The sequence below is a fragment of the Sphaeramia orbicularis genome, chromosome 12 (assembly GCF_902148855.1).
Source record: "Sphaeramia orbicularis chromosome 12, fSphaOr1.1, whole genome shotgun sequence".
Classification (NCBI taxonomy): Eukaryota; Metazoa; Chordata; class Actinopteri; order Kurtiformes; family Apogonidae; genus Sphaeramia; species Sphaeramia orbicularis.
In genome coordinates this window covers 80,869,883-80,875,950 of record NC_043968.1, presented here as the reverse complement: position 1 = coordinate 80,875,950, position 6,068 = coordinate 80,869,883, and the positions used below count along the sequence as shown (strand labels likewise).

Genomic DNA, 6,068 nt, shown 5'->3' with positions numbered 1-6,068 from the left:
AAATTCAAAACGACTCCGCTTAGCCTCCACTTTGATCCACCCGTAGCTTAGAACAATATCTTGTATCTGGAACTAAATTGTCCACATCCACTGTGGAATGTGGACTCTGTGGACATTTACATTTAACATTGAAAATCCCATTTATCACACATTTAAAATTAGAACTCAACAAATATTGATTGGAATTGAATCTAATTTGACATACACATGACTGGTACCAAGCTTCAACTTTTTCTGCTGTATGGAACAACCTGGAAACTGTTGAATTTAAACAGAAATAGTCGATCCACACATGCACACCGTTCGGGGTGCTTGGCGCAGGTTTGCGTTCTCTGAACACTTGTGTTGAAAAATTGTTCTTATATGTTTATTGTTCCATTTCTTGTCTTGTATATTGATACCATTCAAAAGCAACACAGACGTGCCCACTGGCCGAATTTCTTGACAGAAGGATAAGTGACTTTTCATTAAATGAAGTAAGCCAGAGGGGATTGCTTTTATCACTGAGTTGTATTCTTTGAAAGGTCAATAAAACAGAAATAATATTCAATTCAAACAAAGTAAAAGAGAAGAGTACAGATAGAACCCTTTCAGTTGTTTTATGCACAGTTGAACAGAGCCGTTTTCAGCCTGGACTGAAACACTGTCACAGTTCAGGTCTGTCTCACATCATCAGGAAGACTGTTCCAGAGTTTAGCTGCATAGAACTGAAACGCAGCTTCATCCTGTTTAGTCCTGACTCTGGGCACCAGCAGAAGACCAGTCCATGAGGTTCTCAGACCAGTCCCTGAGGTTCTCAGACCAGTCCCTGAGGTTCTCAGACCAGTCCACGAGGTTCTCAGACCAGTCCATGAGGTTCTCAGACCAGTCCATGAGGTTCTCAGACCAGTCCACGAGGTTCTCAGACCAGTCCATGAGGTTCTCAGGGTCTGAGATGGTTCATATGGGACTATCCTGTCACAAATGTACTTTGGTGCTAGACCATGGACAGACTTATAAACGAGCAGAGCTGTTTTAAAGTCTATTCTCTGAGCCACAGGAAGCCAATGTAGAGATCTGAGCACAGGACTAATATGGTGGTACTTCCTGGTTCTAGTCAGGACTGGAGCAGCAGCGTTCTGGATGGACTGCAGCTGTCTTATAGCTGGTTTAGAGAGTCCAGTGAGAAGGCCGTTACAGTAGTCTAACCTGCTCCAGATAAATGCTTGGATAAGTCTCTCTAAGTCTGGTTTAGACAGTAAACCTTTGATTCTGGTAATGTTTTGGAGATGGTCAAAAACTATGTGCTTCGAAAGGGGAAATTTTGATCAGAACTTTTAGGGTGTATTCACACCTGCCTTGTTTGGTTCATTTAAAATGGACCAGAGTTCGTTTGCTCCCTTGGTTCGGACCTTTTGGGCTGGTGTGAATAAAAACCACCAAACTCTGTTCCGGACCAAACAAGCGAACCGAGACCCAGCTGAAGAGGTGGTCTCAGTGCGGTACCATACGAACCCTGGTGCGGTTCGTTTGAGGTGTGAAAGCAGCCTGGACCTGATCTAACACAGTTGGATTTTTGTCCTCTTGTGTAAATGGTGCATTATTAGTTCATATTCACACTGTAGAAAGGCAGAGGTCAAAGCCAGTGTCATTTTGGTTTGTGTTCCCCGTAACTGAGCTTCAGTGTGGGTATGGGTTGGATTCAGTGCTTATGCAAAACAGTAACATGTGGACATTTCATTTTCAGAACTCCGGTTAGATTTGTCTGTTGTGCTTGAAAAGAAAAATAATAATCGACTTCATCACCCCCAGCAAACTTTACCTGTGTTAAGGAATTCTGTCCCTGGCTAAACTGAACAGTGATATAGGACAGATACATATAGGTAAGCAGTACGGAGCACTAATTGTAGCCAGGTGTAAAACACACACAGTTATTAGAGTACAATAAAAGGAGAGACTGTTTATTTTCTTTGTCTTTATTTGTTTTGCATCAGCAAAGTGTCGGTTGTCCTATTGCATTTGAATGCACCGCTCAGCTCGCATGGTCCCACGAGGGGTATCTAGTTCTCAGCAGCCAATCAGAGGTTACGCAGGCCACGCTCAGCTTGTCGGCTCAGAGGTGAAGTGCAAGCGCGTGGCTCATTTGGTCCTTTTTGGATCTGAGCCAGAGGAGAGAGAGCAGCTGCAGCTAAGAGGAAGAGAAAAGCAGGAGAAAGACCTGGAGTTTACCTGTGAAAGGAGAAAAGACAGAATCAGAGCACTCACCCACGGGAGGTCCGGAGCCGAGTGACTGAACGAAGGAGAGAGTTATGTCGGTAAGACGAGTCAGTTATCCCGCGGGAAAAAAAAAAACTTGTTGGGGCTTACTGCCGTCGTCTATGCTAATGCTAGCTGTGTGCTAACAGGCTAACTGCTGACCTTTCATCCACAGAGCTGCAGAGAGGTCTGACATCAGCGGCTCCGCCGTGATACACAGAGAGCAACGGTGAGAAATGTGCCTTTTTAGATGTTATGGTGCGATTTTCCTCTTGGTTTTCTGGATGTTGAAAGAAAACGGTGGTGCTACTACGGCAGGAATTAAAGTTCTCCGTCACCACGACGGATTTCCGGCAAATGGAAAAATTGAGGGGGGAAAAAAGTCATATTGAAGTCACTTCCCCACGTGTTTCGCGGAGTCCAGTCGGCACCGCGATCCTGTCCTGGGTCTGCTGTTCTGGGTCTGCAGGTGTTGAACACAGGCACAGGGGGCTGATAGGTTTAACAGTGATGATAATAAGATGACTTCTTTATTTTTATGTCAGGAGGACAGATTGATGACTATTTATGTTTGGAAGGAAACTCTGCTCATTCTGTGCCTCAGAAACACATGGACAAGTTCAGCTTTACTGAAGTTCAGCCTCCAGACTAACTTTAGTTTAGTGCTAACAAGTAGCTTTCATTATGAAAGAACCACAGCGAAAAGGGAAGAAGACACAACTGATCTACATGGACCTTCATGTTTGGGTTCAGAGCTTATCTCCTCTTGCCGGTATATGACTAGTGTGTGTGTTTGTGTGTATGTGCCCTTCCCGTTCGTGCGGCTGTGCGCGCCGCGGCCTTAAGCGGTTACGCGCCCGACTGCATAAGTGCTTTATTTTGACCCGTTTAGCATTTTATTTCTATCTGTGTGGTACAGTACGAAGATAAAACTGAATGAATGAGTAACACCCTTGGTATTTGCAAAGCCGCTGTGTTTTAAATACCGTCAGAGAGGATCTGGAACGGAATAGAATTTCTGTTTCAGTTGACATAATTTCTTCCAATCAAAAGACAACATGATATTGGCGGGGGGGGGCGCACTCAGGTTTGACCAGGTACAGATTATTTTGGCTAGCATATACAACATCATGGACACGTTTGTAGAGAAAGGTGCTGAAGTGGTAACTATTGAGAGATGCGTGAAAAATAGGAGATGGGCGTGGCTTGATGAGAAGGGAGACGATGGAACTGCAATTAGATCATGGTGCAAAAAAAATGAAGCAGCCTGGTGCGTGCATGTGCGGAGTTTGCCACAAGAAAATTCTGTATGGTTCCAATGGTAAAAAAAAAAGTCCTGATCCGCCATCAGTCTGAGAAGCTGAAGATTAGTTGGTTAGGGTTACATTTACACAGACATTTTTCCCAAAATTCACGTGCTGTTGAAGTTGGAGTTATGTTTTAGGAGTTCCTAAATTGTTAAATAAAAAGTTTTTCACTCATTTTTTGCAGTAAGGTTTTCTTCTAGCTATTTTCACATGCTTCAAAGGTTTTCATACCCTTTAAAATTAACCACAGAGCACCAAAATTGACCTGAAGCTTTAAAAATTTTCTGGGGGGGGGTACCCCCAGACCCCCCACCAATACCAGTCATGACATTTTTTCTATCCATGTTACTAATCTTCTACACCGGTACACTCTCCCATTCAGTGTGTTTTACAGTATTGCCAAATTTGACTATTTAAACTTATACGCTTTTGTAGTATTGTACTGCATCATTTTTAATAGTGGCCAATGATTTTGACCAGAAGAAAATTTTCAGTCAGATGAAAAATTTTTGCTTTAATCCCTGTACTACGGTTATAAGAATGAACTGAAGTGAATAATGGTGCAATACTTCATATGCACATGGTGTTTATTATTTTATGCTGATGTATATTTAATTAAAGGGGAAGTGTTTAATTTTCCTAATGCCAATTTAAAGGGAAAAAAGTTATTTGGCATGTTGTGATGAATGTAAAACAATATTTTATTTTGTATTATGTCATTTATTGAAAACAGTTATGTTATTTCGGCTGAGTTTAAGGTAACTAGAGGGTAATTTTTGGTGCAGTTCTCTTACATGAATAGGCCTATAGTGTAAGAGTACATTAAGCACACTTCCTTAATACCTCTGTGTTGAACTTAAAATGTGTACTGTTATGTTTTTGCACATGGTTCTGATATAGTTATGATATATGATACTTTAAATGTTAATGGTTACTTACCATAAGTATTATTGAACCACTGTTCACATGAACAGGTAAATGTGTGAGCACTTTAATGTTTAGTTCTCATAAATGATACACTTAAGACTGAACGTTGTACAACTGAGACAGAGATTTGAAATTTGAATAGAAATGAAGATTCATGTCAGAATTAGATGTAATGGTGTACATCTTTTGACATTTGATATCCCTAATGATGCATCAGAGAATGGACGGAGTTGAATGTAAATTGTGTGACCTGTCTACAGGTCAGGTTTTTTTTGGAGGACGGAAGAGTTTGAGGTTCAGGACAAACCTCCTGCTGTGACAGATGGCGAGCCAACCACCCTGAAGAGGGATCAGCACCGAGGAGATATCCACGTACCCACTCATTCACACACATACACTTACATTACACTGCAAGGACTTTTGAAATCAGGTGAACTTGTAATAACTCTACAACAAGTAAACCTGCAAAAACTCCAATTTCACTTAAGGGCCCCAACGGACATTTTTGTTTCAAGTGTGCACACTAAATTTTTTTTTTCTTTTTTCTGACAGTTTGGGTTATTTTCTTGTATTCTGTACAAATCAGACAACTTACTTTATCCACTGTAAAAAATTGTAAGAGTGGATACTCAACTGTTACTCCTGCGTTTGCCTCATTATTGTTGCTCAATACAGTGGGTCCTTCCGAATTTAGTGTCTTCTGATTCTGGTCCAGGTCTTTGAATTAGTCCAAGCGGTTATTACACTGTAATTCACTTTTATATCTCTAAAATTGGTTACATAATGCTTTTGGAGAACAGTCTTTTGATATACTAGCAGAATTCCAACTTCATACCTGTAACATCTTGCATGAAGAAGAGCAACAGTCACAACATATGTCCACATGAGCGCTGTCCTCTGTAGCCGTCTGTTTGTGTCTTCGTCATTGAGAAATGAATTCTACAATTTTGTAAACCTGACGTTGCATCAAACGCTTTTGCTGCTCAAACATTTCTGCAAACGTCTGCATCTGTAAAAACCATATCGCTATGACAATAACCAAAACAGCACACAAAATTTCCATCATTCTCTCCTTTCACTTTGGACTTGGTACTTTAATCGACACTGTTCATTTCTGTCCAATGGCTGAACGACCTCAGCACACGTGGTTTACAGATTTTGGTCCACTTACAAAAATGTACAATGTGAAAGCGAACCGCACCAAAAAAAAAGAAAGAAAAAACACATTTGGTCCAGCCCAAAGCAAGTGGACTATCGGACTTTCCTGGTGTGAATACAAATCACGTAGGAGCACAAAGTTCAGAATCACAAAATGAAGACAAAAGCCATGAAAGATCTGATCATGAAACCAAGAGCTTTACTAAGAAGTAACTTTAGCCAAAACAATGCGTCATTTAAGGTCTGATTTGACCCAAAAATACAGCATAAATTAATGTTAGCTGACACCAAACAGGATCCACAGATCTAGGTTTGGTTTCCTGGATTTGTGGATCCATCTACTTCTCTTTTCTTTGTCTGTAAACGATAACTGGGACTGCTTTTCAAACCTGTTCATACAATCAATCACACAACAGCTCTTCCTCATTTTTTATTAAATAT

The 6,068-nt window shown here is 41.0% G+C and overlaps 1 long non-coding RNA gene across 1 annotated transcript; it reads left to right on the top strand.

Annotated features, from left to right (window-relative positions):
* Window positions 1-2,173: 2,173 nt before the first annotated feature.
* Window positions 2,174-5,625, top strand: LOC115430282 (uncharacterized). The gene is made up of 3 exons (XR_003936918.1): window positions 2,174-2,294; window positions 2,411-2,464; window positions 4,730-5,625. It is a non-coding gene; the product is annotated as an uncharacterized LOC115430282 (long non-coding RNA).
* Window positions 5,626-6,068: the final 443 nt, after the last annotated feature.